This window comes from Rhinopithecus bieti, unplaced genomic scaffold, assembly GCF_001698545.2.
Source record: "Rhinopithecus bieti isolate Rb0 unplaced genomic scaffold, ASM169854v2 scaffold_2339, whole genome shotgun sequence".
NCBI lineage: Eukaryota > Metazoa > Chordata > Mammalia > Primates > Cercopithecidae > Rhinopithecus > Rhinopithecus bieti.
Window position 1 is genome coordinate 1,864,032 of NW_016803819.1, and position 24,266 is coordinate 1,888,297.

At 41.3% G+C, this 24,266-nt stretch overlaps 1 long non-coding RNA gene across 1 annotated transcript in view; it reads left to right on the top strand.

Moving 5' to 3' along the window:
- The first annotated feature begins 239 nt into the window (after nt 1–239).
- The window catches only part of LOC108516966 (uncharacterized), a 28,900-nt gene continuing 4,873 nt past the window's right edge, over nt 240–24,266 (top strand). Inside the window, exons 1-2 of the long non-coding RNA XR_001881964.1 lie at nt 240–764; nt 1,682–1,832. This is a non-coding gene — a long non-coding RNA (uncharacterized LOC108516966). The remainder of the gene's footprint in view (nt 765–1,681; nt 1,833–24,266) is intronic.

Here is a 24,266-nt window from a genome sequence, read left to right on the forward strand (position 1 = left end):
AAATAAAATAAAATAGTGCATTTGAAACAAAAGATACCTGCCCCTACCCAGTACTTTTCGTGTTTTCTGGGTCTCAGCAATTCACTTGCATTTGACTTTCATTTATCATATTTGTGAGACCAGGTGAAGTTTTAGCTAATAAGTAATGTAGTATTAAATCTCAGTGACTGCAAAAAAGACTAGAGCTTTCTAGCCAGCAAATGCCTCTTTCCATAAGGGAACAAATTCTCCAACTTTCAAAAATGTAATATAACAAACGACTCTATTTTAGATTGTATGGAAATTGTGAACTTTAATTACATCTGCATTTTTCCTCACCTGGTGTGAAGAGGGAGGGACTCAACCTGGGTGAGCAGCTATTTAAGCATCTGGCATAGGAATCTTGGTCAGCCACATGTGTGTGCAGGACTATAAAGAAGTCCAGTTTTGTGTTGGGAGTCCATCACTAAGTGTTTATGTGCCAGTGAAGTCACCAGGCCTTCAACACCCACAGCCAAGAGCTGTGCCAAGAGAAGGAGGCTGCCACTCCTGCAGTGTGGTTGACAAGCCTCCGTGCCCAGCACCTGCACCTTGTTGCCTGTGGGATTCCAACTCTCATTGTTGCCTCAGAAACTTTTGTTACCACAGAACTTTCTCACACTCACTGGCCCAGACGTTTGCAGAATTCCAGGGCTAGTGTGTGGTCAGGCAGCCAAATTCCAATTTTAGAATGCTGCTTGTGACCATGAAACTCTGTTAACTCAGGCTTTTAAAGGGCTGACATGGTGAGAGAGAGAGAGAGAGAGAGGGAGGGAGGGAGAGAGAGAGAGAGAAAGAGAGTGTGTTGGGGAGGAAACAGTATGAAGATGAATAAACAAGCAATTGTTTATTGTTCTCAACCAGAGGACAAACGTATATTTTGATCTCCATAGGATTTGAGTGTTAGCAGTATTAAAACATAGGTATTTGAAATGTGGAATGATGCTGGAATCTTAAATCATACACATTTCACAAAGGATTGTGTTAAAATTCTTTAAGAAAGGTAGAGGGTTTATTTCACTTCTGAATCCAGTCACTTCACAATCTGCCTCAGTAAAGTGTCTCAGAATTTTACATTTCTAAGTCACTAAGTTTATTTTATTTTATTTATTTTGAGATGGAGTCTAGCTCTGTTGCCCAGGCTGGAGTGCAGTGGCGTGATCTCAGCTCACTGCAGTCTTCGCCTCCTGGGTTCCACAGATTCTCCTGCCTCAGCCTCCTGAGTAGTTGGGATTACAGATGCCCACCACCACGTCCAGCTAATTTTTGTATTTTTTGTAGAAACGAGGTTTCATTGTGTTGGCCAGGCTGGTCTCAAACAGGAGTTCGTGATCCGCCCACCTCGGCCTCCCAAAGTGCTTGGATTACAAGCATGAGCCACTGCGCCCGGCCAAGTCACTAAGTTTTTTTTAATGCCTACAATAACCCTTTCTCCTTGGGAAGCTTATGGAAGAACCTTACATTTATTCCCTCCCTCCCCTCCTCCCTCCCTCCCTCCCTCCTTCCTTCCTTCCTTCCTCCTTCCTTCCTTCCTTCCTTCCTCCTTCCTTCCTTCCTTCTCCTTCCTCTTTTCCCTCCTCTCCTTCCTTTTCTTCCTCTCTGCCTTCCACTTTCTTTTCCCCCTCGCTTCCTCCTCCCTCCCTCCCATGCCATTCTTTGACAGGTATTATTATCAGCATTGAGGATATAACTTCGAACCAGATGGAAAAGTTTCCTTGCCCTCAAGAAACTGACATTCTAGTGGAGATAAACAGATAATACCTACTACATAAGAACTTCAGAAATATTAAGTGCTATGAATAAAACTAAACAAGGTAATGTGATAGAGAGAGCGGCTGAGAAATGTGGATGGGGGGCCTTCTGCTTTTAATTGGGTGCTCTAGGCAAGCTTCTCTGTGGAGCTGACCCTTCAGTTGAGACCTGAATGATGAGAAACTGTGAGAGATACTGTCAGCCAGACCCGAGGGCTTCCATTTTCCATGTGTCAGTGGCGGCAGGTGGGGCAGGATGGTAATACCTACCTCATAGGTTGACTGGGATTAACTGAGGTAACATGCCCAAATGCCCAGAATAGTGCTTTGGTACTTAATAGCCTTGAATTATAATAGTAGAACTTAAAAATGTTCCCAGCCCCATTTTTCATGCCTGTGGAAGTAGTCATCATATCATCTGTATAAAAATCTGCCAGATATAGAGGTCAGAATAAAAGGTCTGCCAGAGCCATGCCTTGGATTCAGGGTGTAGGACTAAACAAGATGATGCCAGAATCTAGCCCTACCCCTTGAGATCACCAGTGGGGTTGATTATGTTCCTTTATTTGCCAACTTTATTTCAGGAGTTGGCTAGAGCTTAGTTATTTGATGGATGAGTTGGACATAGGACTTCCCAATACGAACCACGCCTTAGGTTGACTTAACCCGATTCCTCCTCCCCAAGGAGGTGAGATGCAGGGAGCTCTGAAGGCAGGGCCAACGTGCTGGCCTCAGGAGGCCCTTGAGATATGCTCACATGCTTGGCAGGTCCTCCACTGAAATTCCCAAGTTCTGCTCTGCAGAGCGTGGAAGAGATGGCTTTGGCCTAGAAGATTTGATGGCAGGTGTTACCTTGTGGCTGCCAAGAGCTAGATGATAGAGATTCCTCATTGCAAGAATGCTAGAGAAAGCACATTTTACTGTATGTGGGCCAATTTGAATTTCTTCTTACTAGTTGGTAATTGTTGTAGGCTTTGCTTCAAAAAGGTGCATACAAGGCTTACTCGAGTAACACATTTGTAACTAATGCTTGTGTTTGTATAGCATGTAAACCTTGACCTGGATCTTTGGGCCTTACCACAACCTTGGGGGTTGTTAGGGCTGGCCCCAAGAATCGTATCCTCAAGTAGTGTGGCATAGTGATTAAGAGGTATTGATATTCTGAAGCTAGACTTCCACAGGGTTGGGTCCCGGTTCTACCACTAGCAGTGAGATCCTGGTTAACATATTTACCTACTCTGTGACTTGGTTCCTCATGGTAAAGTGGAGATCATCGTACCCACCTCATAGGAGTGCTGTGAGAAGTAAGCTCCTTAGAGTCATACGTGGGTGTGAACCAAGAGTTAAATGGCGGGGAGACCGAGACTTAAGAGGTCACATCGCTGATTCGGGTGAGCAGATTTGCAGAGTTGAGACTCAAACACAAGTTTGATTCTAAGTCTAGTAATCTTCCTACTTTTTCTTATATTTAACAGTTACTGGTTGTGATTTTAAAACAAACTCAGAAAGAAGCATAGGAAGGTATTTAGGGTCCTAGTAATAGAATCACACACTATTCGAAGTAGTGGTACTGTTATCTCTCTTTTATATATGGGGAAACTGAGGTATAATGCAGTTGTTTTGCAATGACCTGATGTTACTTTGGTTGATATTTTTAGTACGCCATTGGTCTTTTCGTTTCTGGGTCCTGATTTTATAAGCAGTGTAAAAAGCATAAGACTGAAAGTGATGTTTCCAATATTAAAATTAAATGAACTGTCCTGTGAGGCAAAACTATAAAAGAATACAATTAAAAAGATGAATTAGCAATTCAGTTATCACAATGAGATTAGAGGCCAGGCATGGTAGCTCATACCTGTAATCCCAGCACTTTGGGAGGGTGAGGTGGGTGAATCACTTGAGCCCAGAAGTTTGAGATCAGCCTGGCCAACATGGTGAAACCTCGTCTCTACTAAAAATACAGAAATTAGCCGGGTGTGGTGGCGTGCACCTGTAATCCCAGCTACTTGGGAGGCTGAGGCACTAGAATTGCTTGAACCTGGATGGCAAAGGTTGCAGTGAGCTGAGATCACGCCACTGCACTCCAGCCCGGGCAACAGAGCAAGGCTCTGTCTCAAAAAAAAAAAAAAAAAAAAAAGAGAGAGAGAGAGAGAGAGTGAGAGAGATTAGAGACTTTTCTCAATGGTGCTGTCCTTCATCAAATATACCTGAAACTTCTCTTTGCAAATTATCTTAACAATGGGTATCACCTTATTTTATTTATTTGTTTTTTTTGAGATAAATGAGTGATCTCGGCTCACTGCAACCTCCACCAGGTTCAAGCGATTCTTGTGCCTCAGCCTCCCAAGTAGCTTGGATTATAGGTGTGCATTACCATGCCCAGCTAATTTTTGAATTTTTAGTAGTGACCAGATTTCACCATGTTGCCCAGGCTGGTCTCGAACTCCTGATCTCAAGTGATCTTCCTGCCTCAGCCTCCCAAAGTGCTGGGATTACAGGTGTGAGCCACTGTGCCAGGCCAGGTATGGTATCACCTTATTTTAAATAAGCTTTTAAGGTTAATATTAATTTTTTTAAAAGAAAAATTTTATTTGAGCATCAATTTAGTAAAAATGTAGACATTACTTGATAGCTTTTTTCTTCAGAAATAGAAAGCAGCTTCAAAGGCAGAGCAGGAAAATGGTATGTAATCAATTTGGGAGTAAAAAGCTGTTTAGCTTGTGTGGCCAGATTGTGGTTTTCCTGTGTGGCTCTAGCAGATAGGGACATTTCTTTTTTCTTTCTTTCCTTTTCTATTTTATTTTTTCTTTGATAAAGGGTCTCGCTCTGTCACCCAGGCTGCAGTGCAGTGGCACAATCATGGCTCACTGCCATCTTGACTTCCTGGACTCAAGCAATCCTCCTGCTTCAGCCTCCTGAGGAGCTGGGACCGCAGGTGTGTGCCACCACACCCAGCTAATGTTTTCAAATTTTTGTAGAGATGAGGTTTCGCTATGTTGCTCAGGCTGATCTTGATCTCCTGGGCTCAAGTGATCCTCCTGCCTTGGCTTCCCAAAGTGCTGGAATTACAAGTGTGAGCCACCATACCCAGCCTGGAGATTTAAAATGGAGTTCTGTTACCCAACGGCAGCCACAATGAAATGAAAGAATGCCCTTCTGAGGGGACTACTGTGAAGGCTAACATTCATGGGGTGCTTGACAGACATCAGCATCAGACACCCTCCGTATGATATGGAGAGGTAATGAAAGCCGCAAACTTATGATCTGGCTTGAAGCCCTAACTTTTCTTTCCAAGTAATTTCTTCAGGGAAAGCCTTTTGGCTTTGACTACAGCTATCCACAAATGGAAAGATTTGAATTTCATGAAGTCTGGGAAAGAGAGTTTTGGGTGGTATGCACACCAACATTTATCAAGAGGCTGTTAAAATGAATTTTGCAAATGAGCAAAAAGTAATTTGCATTAAATACAAATATGTTGTCTTGGGGTAAAAGAAAAAAAAAAAAAAAAAAAAGAATCCTGCAGAGCTCTGAGACTGCTAGCAGATGGATTTGAGAGTGGAAATGGGAGGCGAGGTGAGAAGCTGTGGTGGTGATCTATTGGGAGAGGCAAAGAAATGGGTCAGTTGTGGGCTTGTTTTAATACAAGCAAACAGGTCCCAACCTCCTGCCTTCTCCAAGCCTATAGCTTGCGGGAGAGTGGGTGGGACCAAAAGTCCTCTAAGCAGATACATTCTATATATACAAAATACAGCAAAATATTCTGGTGTCTGTGATTATCCCAATCTGGGAGAATTCTTGGGTGAGGGCTGAGAATTGAGAAGTTAAATTTTCGGTGAAAGTACTATAAAGGTGTGGAGTTCTGGGAAAGTAAGTGTTTAATATGGGAAAGATTGTGAGTGGCTTGGTGGAGATAAGCGAAAGGTGGGTTGGGGTAACTGTGAAGTACCATAGGGAATCTCAGTGGGGTTTCAGGCTGCCAGGGTCAGTCAGTGAGTTACTCTTTGCCCATGAGTGATGTTCTGAGCATCAGAATAACTAGGATAGGATACTGGCATACCATCATTGGTGTGATTCCCTCCCTCCTGCCCTTTCTCTCATTTTGATATGATTGACTCAGACTTTTTAATTAAACTTTTTATTTTCTTTTTACCATGCATACTAGCCTTATACGTATGACGTAGGGCTCCCTCTTTCCCTTCCTCCCTCCTTCCTTCCCTCCCTCTCTCTTTCTTTCCCTGTGAACGTGGAACTCTCTGCTAATGATTCAAGCAGTGATCATGATTCTTTCTTCTGATCTTGTTTTATATATACAGCAAAAATCAAATTGAGACCCTTTGGAAATAAATACATTAGTACATAGCTCAGCACCAAGCATATAGTGAGTGTTTTTAAAATGTCAGTGGAATGAAACCACCTGGATTAAAGTTAAAAGCTGTTTTCCTAGATCCTTATTGGCTGCTTAATCTTACCATGGATTCTTATAAACCCATGGACCCTCATTTTAAACTCTTGGAGCCAAACGCCTTTCATAGATCAGAATTTTTCAGATTTAAAAAAGTTTATACAGTGCAGATAGCATGTATTATGTAACTTCTTCAGTAGCAGCACCCATATCCAAACATACCATTTTTTTTGGCTTTGTGATGAAACTTATGAATGTTTACATCGAATAAATAAAGACAATGCAACTGTAAGTCAGTTCAGGTCAGGTTTTATCACTAATTGAATTTTCACCAAGCTTGCATACTTTTGGGTTTCAGAACTTTGGGGTTTTGTAGACCATAGTGGCTTTTTGGAACTATTTCCTGCTTATGTTGCTGTTAACCGTTGCCCAGTGTGCCTTAAAAAAATGGGATTCCCCTGGGTCAGACAGTGGCTATTGTTATCATTTGTCTTCTGTTTCCTGCAGGAAACCTGTACTTCTTTTAGGCTCTGCAGCAAAGAGAAAATCAGAAGGAAAATCGTCTTTGGTCTTCCTTCTAGGTGTCTGTTTTAGATCCTGATTAGCCTTGTCTCTCAATTGTAAAAATATTCCTCTCAGCCACCAGATTCCTCAGTCACTCCCCTGGTCCATCTCCTCCTTTATCAGTGCTTGAAGAGTGTGATGTTGTTCATTGCTTTTAACAATCTAGGGTTTGGCCTGATACAAATGGGTTCTTAAACTAAGAAGGGCATATCTGTTTTCCTTCTGAACATTTTAGATTTTAAACATGGAACAGATGTAAAAAGTAATTTGCTCATTTTAATACAGAGAGAGAGTGACTTCTAATGGCTTCCTGTCTGGGAAGGGTCTTGATCCCATGAACTGATCCCATCTCATCTATTTCTTCCTTATTCCTTTTCTCTTGGTCTTGGTTTCCACCCTTGCTTTTCAGTACTCTCAGGCAGTGTTTTTTTTTTTAAGGCAGAGCTCACTCTGTTGCCCAGGATGGAGTGCAGCGGCATGATCTCTGCCCACTGCAAGCCCCGCCTCCTGGGTTCAAGTGATTCTCCCACCTCAGCCTCCCAGGTAGCTGAGACTACAGGTGTGCACCACCACGCCTGGCTAATTTTTGTATTTTCAGTAGAGACAGGGTTTTGCCATGTTGGCCAGGCTGGTCTTGAATTCCTGACCTCAGGTGATCCGCTGGCCTCAGCCTCCCTAAGTGCTGGGATTACAGGTGTGAGCCACCGCACCCACCCAGCCTGGGTGGTCTCTTTCTTACCACCCCCATCTCTATTTCTTTTGCCTGCTGCCTCTGCTACCTGCTTCTTTTTAATCGTGTTCACTTTTAGTTGTTCACAATCAGTTGCCAGTCTCTGAAAACAGTTTCCTAACAAACACATTTCCTCACTCTTCCGGTTGGAGGCGTTTCTGTTTGGGATTCTGCCCACATATGCAGACACTTAAACTTCTAGTTTCATGGCTGTTTTAGAGGACTTGGGTTGCTGGGCAGCTGAGAGTTGGATGTCTGAGGTGCTGCTGTTTTAAGGAACATTTATATACATGTGAGTGGTTTTGATTTGAAACTAAGGCTGCTAACTGTGAAATCTGAGAGAGTGAAAAGATTCTTGTAAGATTCCAGGCGATTCTTAGTTCTTTTCATGGTCTGTATATAAGAAGTGTTTTTCTACATCGTTCTTTGTGATAACAATAGATGTTTATAACATTATAGACATTTCACGGGAGACTTTAAATTTATGAATCATAACTTTATCCTGGCAGTTTTACTTTAGAAATAATATATGCTTAGAGTAATTCAGATAACTCAGTCCTTTGAAGGTTCTCTACGTATTACTGCCTTTCACATTTGAAGATAGATTTGAAAATGATTGTCCTCTGGGTGTAAAGAGTCCAATATATACTGCTGTTGTTTCCACATGGCATTGTCATTTCCTACCAGGGATTCTCCCTTTTAAACTTAGAGTTGGCACGGAAACATTATTGCTCAAAAGAGCCACCCATTCCCGAGTGTGTTTGACAGGTCTTTGTAAACAAAATTCTTCAGCCTTGCTGAAATTAGTGGAAAAATCTAGGCTCTCATGTTTACAGTTGACGTGGGTTTTCCTTTCACCTAAAATAACCATTACAAGTAAGACACTAAGTAAAAAATATACTCATTTCTAGTTCATACATAAGGATAATAGATGTTTGATGTGTTCAGTGAAATTTCAGTTAACTCACAACTCTTTGAGGCCATGGATGGAGAGGTGGCATTATTAGTCTCTACCTCCAGTGCCTTGCACAATTTCTGGGCATAGAAAGAGACATATAATTCATGTTGGGTGAATCAAAGAATGATTGATCATTGGCACCTCCTGATTCTATTTGGTGATCAGAAAAAGTGGCAGGACTTAAGTTATTTTACATACAAACATTTCTTGCAAAATTTGGAGAGGATGTTTTGATGGCTTGAGATCTTTTAATTTCTTTGAGTACTTTCATTGTCCTTCCCACCCCTTCCCTCTCTCCACTCTGAACTGCATAGGGCCTGCCTGCATGAACTACTCACTTCTGACTCCAAGGAAGACCATATCACGTGTTTTAAGTACCCCATAAAGTTTGTCTTCAAAGTAAAGCTTCCTTTGCCAAGCTCACAAATGATAGATTTTTGTTTTCCTTCAGCCTGAGGGTCAAGAGAGTGGGCACTTTTGTATGTATCAGTCTTCAGGGCCATTTTCTCCCTCCTATCCTACTGCCCTCTCCCTGTCTTAGGCAAGAAATCAATTGGTTCCCAGCACTGACCTCCGCTGGGCCAGACAGTTCTGAAAGCCTTTGTGTGTTCATTTCCTTAAAGAAGTGGAAGGTAACATGTTTGAAAGCCGGGCAGTTGTGGCCTGTTCCAAAACATCAATGTTGATTGTTTGTTTTTCTGGATTTTAACAAAGGAGCTTTTGCCAGGAGACCTTTGCCCTCTTGCTCGTTCAAACCCCAAATTACAAAAATACGTAACAAAATAAAACAGAAGCCAGACTTAAGGTTATCTTACCAAAACAGGACTTCTTCCATCTTTAGATTGTACAAACACATGAGTTCCCAGTTAAATTTCAATCAATCATTCCTGATGGATTCAGCTAAAGTTTTATCTTTAACTCATACCACATTGTCTAGTCCTTAGAGCTTAGTTCTATTTCCTCACCTTGTTTACCTACAAAACGGTGCATTTATTTGAAAAAAAGAAGAATTTACTGGTTCCTTTTTCCCTCTGTGTATTCAGCAATAAAAGAAAAAATTCTCTGAAATGCGTGCTGGGGAATAATAAGCATTATTCCTTGGGTGGTCTTAACAGCTCAACAGTTAGATTGTTCTGAAATTGAAATCCTCAAAGGTGATCTGTTCAAAGGAGGAGTGTTGACTTTCTAATCTTTTGGAGAGAGGGAGGGATGCAGCATTGGCTAGAGACAGTATGGGGTGGTGGTAAAGAACATGAACTCTGAGGCCAGTTGGTTTGGTTTCAAATTATCTGCCTCTTACTAGCTGTGGACCTTGGTTATATCACTTAAGCTCACTGTCCCTCATCTGTATAATGGTAATAGTGGTAGTACCTCCTCCATGGTATTATGATTAAATAAGTTAATATCTCTAAAGCACTACATAATAAGTGCTGTGTGAGTGTTTTTAAAATACATGAAAAGGAAATACAGATGAGATAATGTTAGAAGAATTAGTGTCAAGCCCTTGAAGGGAGGGGGCCAGTTTCAAATGAGGAGAGCCAATAGGGAGTGGCAGAGAAAGCAAGTAAAGTGGAGATTAAATGATAGACGATGCATTTGGCCATTTGGAGTTCTGAAGTAACTTCTAACTGTTCAGAGTGTGACTTTAAGCAACCCAACTTACCTCCCTATCGGTAAAAAGTGACACTTGGCTGGCTCGATATTCTTTTATGTGTCCCAGCCCCAGAAATACACAGACTGGCTTTCATTTTTAGTGGAGTGCTGTGAGCAGAAGCCACACTGAGATTTCAGGTTGGATTGAGGAAAGATGAAAGAGTTGACACTTGGTGTCTAAGTCATTTCCTGGCAGTGAGAGAGAAGAGAGAACATCATTAATGGCAAAGCCAGGGCTGAGAGGCACGGATTTGAGTTGCTGTGTAAAGACAATCGCTCACTGCTGCCTGAAGGCTTCCATGGTTTCTTCCATGATTTCTTCCTTTCCTCTCTCAAGCATTTGATTTCCCTTTTTACTTTTTTTCTGACTGTTTCTCTTTCGAAGTTGCCTGTGAAAGGGCCTTCTTGTTTGAAATCTCTTCTTGGGAAGGAAGAAAGTGGCATGCAGCAACATAAATAGCAGGTGCAAATCCTCCAGATGAGTTCCAGCCGAGGGAGAGTGGTGCTTGAGTGGCTGTGCTGAATTCCTCCTCCAACTTGATAGCATATTTTTGATATTACAGTCCATCTGTGCACCATTTTTTAATGCGTATGTTTTTGTTTTTTGGTTTGCTTTATTCTCATTTTTTCCCTTGGGCTCTTTAAATAGTGTTATTCTACAAAGGAGCTTTTATTTTTTCTTTTTCTTATTTGTGCTTCTGGTGCTCTGACCCATGGGTATTTTGAATATAAATTCACTTGCATTTAGCCACCGAGTGAAGGGTACTCATTTCTGAGGAACATACTTATTATTCTGGCATAAGATATGTGAACAGACTGTTCTCTACAGATTTGAATATCTTTGAGAGGTGCTGGTGACAACAATGGCATTTGGCAGCATGATGCTCTGTTCAAACAAATATTCAACTTGGTTTATATTAGCGTTTGTATCAGGCGGTGGTGAGCACAGTGTTCTCAGATTTGAACCTATAAATAATGATGGAGAAAGGATGGTGAGATCCACAGAAGTGGTCATTGCACTTACATTTTTCAAGTTTGCTTTTCTTGATTTTTCTTCATTAAATTTTCATTCAGTGTTTTTATCAGATGGGATGTGCTAGATGATGCTGCAGTAACAAATGATACCCAGGTCTCAGTTGCTTAAAGCAACACCGTTTTCTTTATTGGCTGTGCTACATATCCATGGAGTGCTGGCCTGCATATAGACCTTCCCTGTGGATGCGCATTGATAGATATCCCCCGTCACCAGTTACAAGGGCAATGAAAGGAAATATGGTGAATCATGCACACTGTCTTGTGGGATTTGGCTTAGAAGTAATATTAGTTCTGCTCACATTCATTGGCCAGTCAATGAAAGGCAAGTGCAATGGCCATGCCTAACTTCACATGGGCAGGGAAACACAATCCTAGAACGTTCTTGGAGGAAGGAGAATTGGAAATATTTGGTGAACAGCACTAAATGCCTAATACAGTATAGACCTTATGTAAGCCAAATACCATAATGGTGTCTAGGGGCACAAAGATGAATGGAATGTATTCTAATTCTAGAGAAATCATTATTTTTTTTTGGGAGGGGGAAATAGCTTTATATAGGAATTTCAAAATGATGGTGATGAAGCTAAGATGGTTTTAAAACCATTTCTGTATTTTATTTTATCGTTTGTTTATTTATTTTTTGAGACAGAGTCTTGCCTTGTCGCTGAAGCTGGAGTGCAGTGGTGCGATCTTAGCTCACCACAACCTCTGCCTCCCGAGTTCAAGCAGTTCTCCTGCCTTAGCCTCCCGAGTAGCTGGGACTACAGGCATGTGCCACTACACCTGGCTAATTTTTGTGCTTTTAGTAGAGATGGGGTTTTACCACGTTGGCCAGGATGGTCTCGATCTCCTGACCTCATGATCCGCCCGCCTCAGCCTCCCAAAGTGCTGAGATTATAGGCTTGAGCCATCGTGCCTGGCCCCATCTCTGTATTTTAAAAGATTAGGAATGTTTCCTTTATCAATTCATTTCTCCAGTGTTTGTAAGTATCTTCCAAAAGTTACAAATAGCTACTAAATAATCTTCAGAACTTAAATCTGATGAAGAAAAATTGGCTTTACGTTAATTTTACATAATGTTTGTGTCCTCTCTTGAATCTTTATATGTGAAAGACATCATTTTTGTGGTTTTGCCATGCTTTAGCAGTCTAAAAATTGAATGTGCCTAAGGAGAATAACTTTTTTATTACATGCTGGCTTAAATCTCAGACAGAATTCCATTGAAAGCCAATTGGTTTTCTGTTTTTTTTTTCTATGTGTCTTTCAGTGCTGAAATTGGAAATAAACCAGCATTATGGCTTCATAACGGAAAGTGTAGCAATTCTGCACAATACGCAAGCAAGTTTGTCATTTAAAATAGCAGACATCTGTCAGAAGTTGGTGCTGACCTTCTAAACTGCAACTGAATGTTCAGATTGTTATTTCTCCATCCTCCTCAGATGCATTTCCAGTGTTGGGCTCACAGCCCCATGCTTCTTGTCTGCTTCCTAGTGGGTTATGGGTTGTTTCCTAGAGTCTAGACATGAAATGAAAAATGATTATGTAATCTATTTCCCTTCTTCTCTGCAAAATTCAGAGGAAGGGTGAAAGCTTTGAGACATACCACGTCCCCCTGGTTGGTGGAAAGAGCAGATTTTGGGGATCTATAGACATTGGGTTGGAATCTTGGCCAGCCCCTTCCTACCTGTAGAACTTTGGGCAGATTGCTTTATCTCTTTAATTCTCAGCTTCCTTCCCAGTAATATGAAGAGCCTAAGAACTGTTTCAGTGGCTTGTTGTGAGGGTTAAGTATATGATTCATATAAAATGCCAACAGTGTCTGACATGTAACAAGCACCCAATAAATATTCCCTGTTGGCACAGTGCTTACTGGTTTTTAAAGAACTTCATTACATATTATCTCGTGGGAATACACCAAGGAGGTAAAAGGTATCTAGCTGAATTAATTTTCCATTAACTTCCCAAAAAAATAAATACAGACTGCATTCTCTTGGAGTCACAGTTGACTTTGCAAAGATCTTATTTAATTATGTGTATGTTTTCTTCTCTACTCACATTTTCCCTCACCCATCATCTTGTTAGATTACGTATAGACTGAATCCTGTACATTTTTTAAGTTATAAATCTTTTCTTGTGCTATTATGAGTTTTGGGTGATTATTTCAGCCAGCAATCAATGATTAAGGGCTGAGGGGATTGGTGTTAATACTATAGGAGAAGAGGCCAGGCGCGGTGGCTCAAGCCTGTAATCCCAGCACTTTGGGAGGCTGAGGTGGGCGGATCGCGAGGTCAGGAGATTGAGACCATCCTGGTTAACACAGTGAAACCCCGTCTGTATTAAAAATACAAAAAAATTAGCCGGGCGTGGTGGTGGGCACCTGTAGTCCCAGCTACTTGGGAGGCTGTGGCAGGAGAATGACGTGAACCTGGGAGGCGGAGCTTGCAGGGAGCGGAGATCTGGCCACTGCACTCCAGCCTAGGCGACAGAGTGAGGCTCTGTGTCAAAAACAAACAAACAAACAAACAAAACAAAACAAAAAAACTATAGGAGAAGAAAACAAAAACTTTTATAATTTTAATAATAATCACTAACACCAGTTGAATAATAAATCTGTGCCTAGTTCCTAATTGAAGTTTTCTTTTTTCTATGAAATCATAGTTAATTTTCTCTCCACTCTGTAAGGTAACTATGACTATTACTTGCACATTGCAGGTGAAGAAATCTAGGCTAAGATGTTAAGTAATTTGTCCAAGGCAGTATACTTAGTAAGATTAGCACTAGAATTTAAATCCAAGATCGTTTGATTTCAAAATAGCTGTTTTTCCCCACCCAGCTCTATAGTACAGATAAATTTAAGTTTAAAATAGGGAGGTTATATTCCTGGCTGATGCATGTTGTGTGAACACTATCTGAGTGGATTAATTGTGGCAGTTAAAAATAACAGGGTGTATTGTTGGCTTTGTGTACAGTCTAAACTTCTTTTCTGGATGACTTTAAAATATGAGTGTGTTGTTGCTCCTGATTCCTAACAGGGAACGTTAGAGACCTGGAAGCCTGTCCTTTGTGTAACTCTCTATGTATAACATCAGATTCTGTGGACAGGTGGCCCCTCATCTGCATCCCTAACAGGAAGGTTAGTAATGAGAAGTAAGGGTAAAGATAGAAGCTAGAAAAACGAATAGGCTGCACCTTCCCGTCTGAATTATTCTCTCATTTTTCTCATCCCTGACAACTTTCTCAATAAATTGGCCTAGCAAATAAATCCATGGGTCTTCTGTCCTTGTTGGGAATAGCGCCATTTGGGCACAGCTTTGCCATCAATTTTCCTTATAAAAACATTTCCCAAGGTAAACATTAAGGCCTGAATGACAACTATAGGTTGAGATTTTTACTTTGACTGATGAGGCTTACTTGGCTGGACATCATTTTTCAATGGCAATGATCCTTTCTGTTTTAAAACCTGATTGTTAAAATATAGGACATATGGGAGATCTTAAAAAGATCAAGTTCCAAGTATAATTCTTTTTCAAGTAGGCAGTGGAGTCTGGTACATAATGTTCCAATCTAGTTTCACGGTCCTTTTGATCAACGCAAAATAAAACTGAACAAGACAGCATCTCTGAAAGGGTTAATACCCTGGAATTTCACACTTAACAATTGGCATTATGTTCTTTGCATTCTTGAGGAATTTTCTCACTGATGTCAAAAGACTTTGGTTTGTTATGCAAGACAGTGGTCCAGTGACTTTGCATATCACATTCTCTTAACATGAGGGAAATCCCTGCATGCTAATTGGAGAAGGAAAAAAGTAGTGCAAGTGGTTCTTTGGCTAGAGATGAATTAAATGAGGGAGGGCATTTAGTGAAAAAACAAAGCCCAGCAAAACCCTTGCAAATGAACGGGCATTCTTTTGAAGTGGCTGCTTACTCTAGTCGTTTTGTGTAGTCTTACTGCTGTATCACTGTGATTCCATTTTTTGGGGGAAAACACTTGAATGTATATATAGTTTGTTTTTTATTTTTCTGATTGTTTTAATTACCTATTGCTGTGTAAGAAACCACTCCAAACTTAGTGGCTTAAAATAACAACAATTTATTGTTTCTTAAGTTTCCAGGAGTTGACTAGTTCAATTCTGTTCCATGGGTTGTTGGCTGTCCCTATGTTCAGTTGGTGCTGGGGCTGGGCTGGAAGGTCCAAGACATCTTTTCTCACATGTCTGGTACCTCAGTGCTTCTCCACATGGCCTCTCTACCTGGCAGGTTTGGGCACCCTCATAGCATGGTGATCTCAGGGTAGTTGGACTTCCTCAGGTAACTGGCCTTCAAGGAAGAGAAAGCAGAAGCTGTCAGTCTTCTTAAGACCAAGCTTGAAAGTGGCAGCATGTTACTTCCACCATATCCTGTTGGTCAAAGGAAGCCCTAGAGTCAGTCCAGATTCAAGGGAAGTCAGGGAAACAGACCCCATTTTGGGAAGGGTGGAGTGGCATGTCCCTATAGGAGGAAATGAATTGGTGGCCCAAATTGCACAAGTACAGGGAGGACTGAGGGCAGAGGGGCTCGTCCTGGCTGGTGGGAATACCAATGGCAGAGGAGAGTTTTGTCCCACTTTCTGTTTAGGGTTCTGGGCAGACACTGCTATGTGAGTAACTTCATGCCAGCTTGGAAGGGGGACACTTCCAAGTGACATGAGAGGACAAAATGGTGAGGTCAGGTGGGGGAGGCCCCAGGGCACTCACCAAGCCTCTCTCAGCTCCTGTGTGATGGTGGAAGTAGCCAGATGTTCTGGAATTCTTTCAAGGGAGGGCTCAGAAGGCAGCTGAGTTAAGAGGCAGTGGGCTTAGGCCAGGAACTGGGTGGAAAATGAGACCCAGAGCTGGCTGTGGCACCACTGGAGGCCAGCCAGTGGCACTCTAAGGCCCTGGCCACCAGCTGTAGACATCAGCTGCGGATGTCCATGGAATATCCAGGGTTGAAGAGCTAGCCAGTTTCACTCCCATGGTCACCAGGCCAGGCAGCAACCCAGAGTAGCTGCTTTGCAGCAGAGGGCAGCTGGGATGTAGAGGACAACATGTGATTTGCATTCTCCATCTCTCACATCACCATAATAATGGAGACATTCTCCCCTCTCCCCATACACCTGGTTACTGTTGGTTTTTGGGTTTTCTTTTTGAGACAGAGTCTTGCTTTGTTGCCCAGGCTGGAGTGCAGTGGTGTGATCTCGGCTCACTGCAACCTCCACCTCCCAAGTTCAAGAGATTCTCCTGCTTTGGCCTCCTGAATAACTGGGATTACAGGCACCCACCGCCATGCCGGGCTAATTTTTGTATTTTTAGTAGAGCCAGGGTTTTGCTACGTTGGCCAGGCTGCTCTCGGACTTCTGACCTCAGATGATCCGTCGGTCTTGGCCTCCCAAAGTGCTGGGATTACAGGTGTGAGCCACCATACCCAGCCCTGGATACTGTCCTGATGGACAGAAATCTGAGTGACTGAGCATGTTGTCTAAAAAGACCGAACCTAAAGGAACTGTTCAATTTATTGCATAGGAGTAAATATTTGCCAGACTTTTCTGCAGTTGGGTCTTCCTTTTTCCGGTAGTCTGAATGAAGTCTTCCTATGGTTGTTCACATCCTAATCCTAAGAGCCTCTGGCTAGATTATCTTATATGGAAACAGAGACTTTGCAGATATGGTTAAATCAAGGATCTTGAGATGGGGAGATTATCCTTGGTTATCCCAGTGGACCCTATGTTATCCCAGAAGTTCTTATAAGAGGGAGACTGGACATCAGAACCAGAAAACGGAGAGATGATGATGGAACCAGGTATTGGAGCGATGCATTTCGATGATGGAAGAAGGGACCATGAGCAAAGGAAATCAGGTGGCCTCTAGAAGCTGGAAAGGGCATGGAAAACCTCCTGCTCCCCGTGCCGAAGCCTCCAGAAGGAAGGCAGCCCTGCCAACACCTGGACATTAAATTTCCTACCCCCAGAACTGTAAGAGTCAATTCGTGTAGTTTTAAGCCACTAAACTTAATGTGGTAACTTGTTAGAGCAGCAACAGGAAGCTAATACACCCTTCTTGTCCTAAACCATTCACTTAGAAACACTGAAGCTACCATTTCTTTGCTCGTTTGAGTGCAGAATAGAGTGAATAAAGTTCTATTTTATTTTTTTCTCCCATTCATTTTCCTAGTAAGATATTATTTCTGACTATTTGACGAGCAAGAACATTGAGGGGTAGGGAGTGAAGTTCAGTAACTTTGCCCGGGTTGAATGGTTAATGATTGAGCAGGATTAATCTAAGCTACAGAGATACTGTCTGGGAATATCATACAAGAGCAGGGTCTCATATAAAAATGTATTAAGTAGAAGTTTATATACAGAGTAAGCTGTTAGTATCTCAAAAATCTTATTTCTGAAGTCCTATATTGTAACAACTTATTGACATGATGATTCCTATAATAGAAATAATAAAACAATTGCCACTACATGACTCAAATTATCCACTCCTTGTTTTGAAGACTTCACTCAACTTCTCAAGAAATAACCAGTGTACCGTATTTGTTCCACTTTCAATGATATAGGCACTTTTCAATTTATTGCTTTTGTAAAGTTTAGTTCTAATAAAGCTCATAGAGCCATAAGAAAATCTCTTTAAACCTTGTTTTTCTATTAAAAGAATACATTCTGGATTGTAAATTAGGAGGCCAGGAATTCTTCTTCCCTCTTTGGAGGTGATAGTGGTGATGGTTTGAGCTGTCTCCTTACCTAGATCTAGGTATCTAGACTCCACAACTGTTCACTTTTTGCACTTCTCCATCTGTGTAGAGATGGCATGACATTTGTCTGAACATGAGTGTACCTCCAGTTTACCTCTCCTTAAAATTTTCTGACCTAGAGAAGTGAGCAGTTGCCACCACTGGAGGACAGGGGTTGCAGACTTACTTAGGGCCTGCTCATGGGTCTGGGGCTTTAAAAAATAATGTCCATATGCTGGGGACAGCTTGTATTAAGAATAATCTTTGTGAGCCAGTTAATGCTGTGAGAGATTTTTTCCTAACACTGTCATTGTGCTATCTGCAGCACAAGTTCCAACAAAACAGCTTTTCCATTTTATCATCGGGATTGTAGAGGCAGCATGTAAAGTAATTAAAATAATGGCACCAGGGCAATCTGTGTGAGAGATGCTGTCAGGACTGGAAATGGAATGCAGAAATTTCCAAATTTCTGTGTGTACTCTTTGGTCCTTCCCAAGGAACCTTCACATGTGTTTCAGTCCTTGTGGAGGATGGGAAACTATGATTTTGTCAGTGTCTGGGTATATATTGGAAGTGTGGAGCTGGTTGGAAAAAAAAAATTCACGAAGGAGATATAAAGCAGAAAATTAGGGTAAAAACACATGGTTTTTGTCTGGTCTTTTGTATTTCCTATGTGAAAGGTGAATCCTTGAATCTGAAAATGAAAGCCATCTCCAGTGTCTCCTAGGTAATACGTTAAATACTGTCACGGACCTCGGATCCCTTTCATTACACTCTTTGTTATTTCTGAATGTGAGCTTGACACACAAATCTTCTTTTAAGAAGGCTTTCCAGAAGGCCTACTGTAGCTGTGTGCATGCTTTAAAATAAAAGTAAATCCCTTTCTCACTTAAACAAAACAAAACAAAACACCAACCTGTTTGTGTCCATGAAAAATATCTTTGCATGTCTAGACAGTAGTGCTGATCAGCTGCCTTGTGTAAGGAAGGAATACAGAAAAACTATTATTCTCCCCAGAAACCTTGTAAGGTCCTATGTGACCCAAGTGACCTCTCACTCAACTAGTGAAACAGGAGCCAGAAGTGTGCAAGGAGCCTGAGCTGGAGCTTGATGCTGATGTTATAAATCAGCCTTGGCATTACTGGGCTTTCCTGTTTTTAGCCAGCAGTCCTTGGGGACTGTTGCTGATTGAGGGTGAAAAAAATTTCAGAACCATTGTAAGTGGTGACACTGACATATCATTAGGCTTCCACCCAGATGGCATTTGTAACAGATAGAAAGGAAACTGTAATGGAATTAACTTAAAGAGGAAAGAATTAAAGCACAATTTTACAGGCATACATAGCATGGGAAGGATCGAAAGGGAACTTTTATTTGCTCTCTGCTTTTGCTAGATACTGAGATTGGTGTATTGTAGGTGGACTTCACGACAATGAGGAAAGGTTTTTGTTTTTCATTTACAGAGTGGCCAGGAGGGTCCTATGCCGGCTAGTTGAAGTTATCTGTGTTTACCTCTCTGTTCCATGTAAATTCAGTTTTTTCCCTCTTCTTCTTCTGGGCATCTTTTTTTTTTCTTTTTGCTTATGACTGTAAGTCATTAAAGCAGTTCCCGAAAACTGTCCTTAGGTCTTTAGCTGTTGTTGGATGCAGTTGAGAATTTTTTGCTTTCACAATGGCCCAAAGTAAATTGTCACATGTGGTTTAAGTCTGGGCCCTGCAGTCACCACTGGATGGTCATATCCATATCCAGTCCATGATACACTGAATTTGTTACCAAAATATCTTCTAGCTGGAATGTGAGAAAGTGCTGGGGGCATTCATTGTTTTATTGCAGGATAGCTGTTTTCCCCAAACAGCTACCTTTCTTTTTTTTTTCATACAGCTGTGGAATAAAACACATCCAAAGTATTTTCAAGTATGTGATTGACCCTTGTATTGAACAGATATTAAAACTGAACATTTCATGGCATGAGGAAGCTGCTCATTGAACAGAGTTGTACCCTCCTTCATCCTTATCTGCACAGATGAGAGAATGCGGGTTCAGAGAAGTAAAGGAACTTATTCGGGCCACATTGTCAGGCGAGTAGTGGAGCAAAGACTCATACCTGGTCCTGTGTGATTACAGTGCTTGTGCCTTTTAATTTTTCTTTTCTTTTCTTTTCTTTTGTTTTTGACAGTCTTGCTGTGTTACTCAGGCTGGACATAATCTCTGCTCACTGCAACCTCCATTTCCCGGGTTCAAGTGATTCTTCTGCCTCAGCCTCCCGAGCAGCTGAGATTATAGGCGCCCGCCACCACACCCAGCTATTTTTGTATTTTTAGTAGAGACAGGGTTTCACTATGTTGGCCAGGCTGGTCTTGTACTCCTGGCCTCAAGCGATCTACCCACCTCAGCCTCCCAAAGTGCTGGGATTACCAGCGTGAGCCACTGTGCCTGGCTGGCTTGTGCCTTTTTATTACAGAGCTTTTCAGATTTCTGCAGTGAAGGACTATTTTTGTTTGTTTGTTTTGCTTTTGTTTTTTTTAATTTCCAATCCGCTGTAATACAGGGCTGACTGCACAGGATCAGCGTGCTGCTTGCATCACATGCACCTCGCCCAGGCCAGCTGGCCAACACCTAAACAGATTTACATCTCGTTCAGCAAGATGAGTCCTGCCATCACATGACTTGGATGTGGTGGTGATGGCCAGACTGCTGTAAATGTGGATTCTCAATCCTGTAATGTACAATGCCATGAACCAGTAGTGATCAATTCACAGATCATGCTTGAAGTAATACTGCTTTGGTTTAAGGGTTAGGGGAGCATCTGTCAGGGAAAAGCCAGACTCCTTTGACTAAAGAGAAACACTGGGAGCGCCGTTGGGAGGCTAGGAATAGAATACATGGAAGATGTACCCTTCAGCATGCAGATGGTGTGGTTTCTTATTCTCTCCAGGACAAACTTGAATTCCACCAAGTCATGCTCTGATTCAGTACATGCAGATTTTTGTTCTCAAGTCAGATGGGGACATAATTGCAGTGTCCACTATAGGAAAAACACCAAGCGATTTCTAATACCTACAACAAGCAAAATTTACGTGGTAGAAAGGGGTTCAAAAAGGGGACCAGTGCCGTGGCTCATGCCTGTAATCCCACTTTGGAAGGCCAAGGCGCATGGATCGCTTGAGCCCAGGAGTTTGAGACCAGCCTGGGCAACATGGTGAAACCCCCATCTCTACAAAAAAAATAAAGGAATTAGTTGGGTGTGGTGGTGTGTGCCTGTTGTCCCAGCTCAGGAAGCTGAAGTTGGAGGATTGCGTGAGCCCGGGAGGTCAAGGCTACAGTGAGTTGTGATTATGCCATTGCACTGCAGCCTGGATGACAGAGCAAGATGCTGTCTCATTAAAAAAAAAAAAAAAAAAAAATTAAAAAAAATTTTAAAAAAGGGGGCTGGGTGCAGTGTCTCATGCCTATAATCCCAGCACTTTGGGAGGCTGAGGTAGTCAGATCACAAGATCAGGAGTTAGAGAACAGCGTGGCTAACATGGTGAAACCCCGTCTCTACTAAAGATACAAAAAAATGAGCCAGGCATGGTAGTGCATGCCTATACTCCCAGCTACTCCAGAGGCTGAGGCAGGAGAATCATTTGAACCCAGGAGGTGGAAGTTGCAGTGAGCCGAGATTGTGCCATTGCACTCCAGCCTGGGCGACAGGGCGAAACTCCATCTCAAAAAAAAAAAAAAAAAAAAGGGACGAGGGCAACATCCTTGCATGAGTTTCTCCAGAAAACTTTATTAATTCACTTGGTGATTTGTTCAGTTTCCTTACTGAGCATCTCCTGTACACTAGGCAATTTGCTTGATGCTTCATGATTAAGGTAGTGTTCCTATACTTTGTAATTTACACCTGCTGGAGGAAAGGAAGAAGTAACAAGAAGACATTTAAAAAATTATTAAATAAACTTGAGCATTAATTTTATTAGTTTCCCCTCTATAATTAACAAATTTAAAGAAAATATTATTTAATGCTTAGTTATATCTTTTTTAGGTGATTAAATAGGGTCTTCGTAGTAATTTTATTTTTTAAGGTCTTTAATCAGGAAACTGGTATCTAACTAAAACAATGTTTCTATGGGAAAATCACATCCTACAGAAATACTTTTGACTTCAATGCTTTCCTCAAGAGTAAAACCTGTCAGAAGTGTGAAAACTGCCTGTACTTAGCAGAGCAATTTGTTATGTGAACCAGTATTGGTAAATGTCCCTAAATGGTGCCACTGGGTTTCTTTGGCCTGAGATATAATAATCTCCTAGAATTTTATGTTCTATAAAATACAGAAAAAATACCATGGTCTATTATTTATATATTTATTTTTTTGAGACAGCGTCTTACTCTGGCACCCTGGCTGGAGTGCAGTGGCACAATCTAGGCTTACTGCAACCTCCACCTCTTGGTTTAAGCGATTCTCCTGCCTCAGCCTCCCAAGTAGCCAGGACTACAGGCACACACCACCACGCCCACCTAATTTTTGTATTTTTAGTAGAGATGGGGTTTTGCCACGTTGGCCAACCTGATCTCGAACTCCTGACCTCAGGTGATCCACCCGCCTCTGCCTCTCCAAAGTGCTGGGATTATAGGTATAAGCCACTGTACCTGGCCCATGATCTATTATTGATAATATAGCAGACCTATTTCTATGGTGACTAAATATAACAGAAATTAATGATGTTCTTAAAAACTTTTAAAATGATACTGAATATGAATATGTGGCAGAATAAGAAGTTTGGTCTTAAGTCTTTGATTCTGATTGTTCACAGATTCTTTTCCTTCATGTTCGATTTTACTTCTCTTTCATAGTGTGGAGATCTCTTTCCCTTGGTGTTGCATTTGTAGGTATGAATGACATGAACCCCTCTTCCCAACACTTCACTGTGAAAAATCAAAGATGCCATGTATTGCTAGGGATTTTTAATTCAGCTTCTGTCTCGGGTAGAAATTAATTTACTAGGAGAAGATGTAGAAATCCTGGTTTTATAGTCATCAATGAAAAATGAAATTTGCTTGTATTTCGGTGAAAAATGAAAACCGAAAAGCTTCTTTATAATTTAAATCTATTAGCAATGTTTTAAGCAAAGATCTAATTAATGTATTTTTAAAAATATTGGTATTTGTCTTAGTTTCCTTGGCCAATCCTCTTTCTTATTGTCCTGTTTCTGAGTTTCTATAAAGAAAGACTTAAAAACTTAGGGCATGCTTTCTCTCCAATCGGTCATTTTTTTCCCTTTGGTAAAAGACACCATTGTGCCTTAGTTTTAATATGAGGAAAAATGAAGGTGGGAGTGGAATTTGCATTAAATATTTGGAGTTTTTCTTCCTCCCCACCCTCAACATCTAAAATATGCATGGGATTTGGAAAACAAATTAGAAACAGGATCTTTCACAGATATTTTAAAAATGCATTTCTAAATGGTGGGGAGTTTTGATTTCTGAATAGTGCCATTTCATTTAGGAGCTTAGGTTGCAAAGTTGTATCTAATACTCGTTTTCTTTTCTTGGTTTTATTTTAACTTCTTAAAGATTGAAAGTCTTTTAAGAAATTGATATTAAATATCCACTTTGCTAATATAAAGTAGTTTGCTAGTATAAACTAATAATGGTATAAGCAATTTTAATTTTATAGGTTTTTGCTGCTGTTGTTTGTTTTTGATGTGGGATATCTGCTAAGGAAATAGAGAGTAATTAGACTCAGAAATGGTTTTGCTTCTTTGTCTCTTTCTGTCCCTAAACTCTTGGGTTAGTGGGAACACCGAGACCACAAGAGCTGTGATTCTTTCTCTTAGACATTAATTTTAAAATAGCCTGGGTGTGGTAGCTCATGTCTGTAATCCCAGCAATTTGGGAGGCCGAGGTGGGCAGATCACTTGAGCTCAGGAGTTCAAGACCAGTCTGGTGCAACATGGTGAAACCGCATCTCTACAAAAAATACAAAAATTAGCCAGGCATGGTGATGTGCACCTGTAGTTTCAGCTACTTGGGAGGCTGAGGCGGGAGGATCACTTGAACCTGGGAGGTTGAGGCTGCAGTGAGCCATGATCATGTTACTGCCTTCTAGTCTGGGCAACAGAGCCAGACCCTGTCTCAAAAATAAATAAATAAAAAAAATAAAAATAAAAAAGGACAGATGGACTGGTACAAACCATCAAAGATACATTTTACAAAAGACACAAGTTTGGCCACTTAGCATCAGCGTCTATTCTTGCCCACTTTTGTATGCATGCTTAGCATATTCCCCAGCACACACATGGCTCAAATATGTGTTCGTGGAGCAAATGGATGAAGGAATTAACTGAGTGTATAACCAACTAGTTAACCAACTAGCTGATTTCACAGATAGTTGAGAACTCATCTGTGTGGGTTAC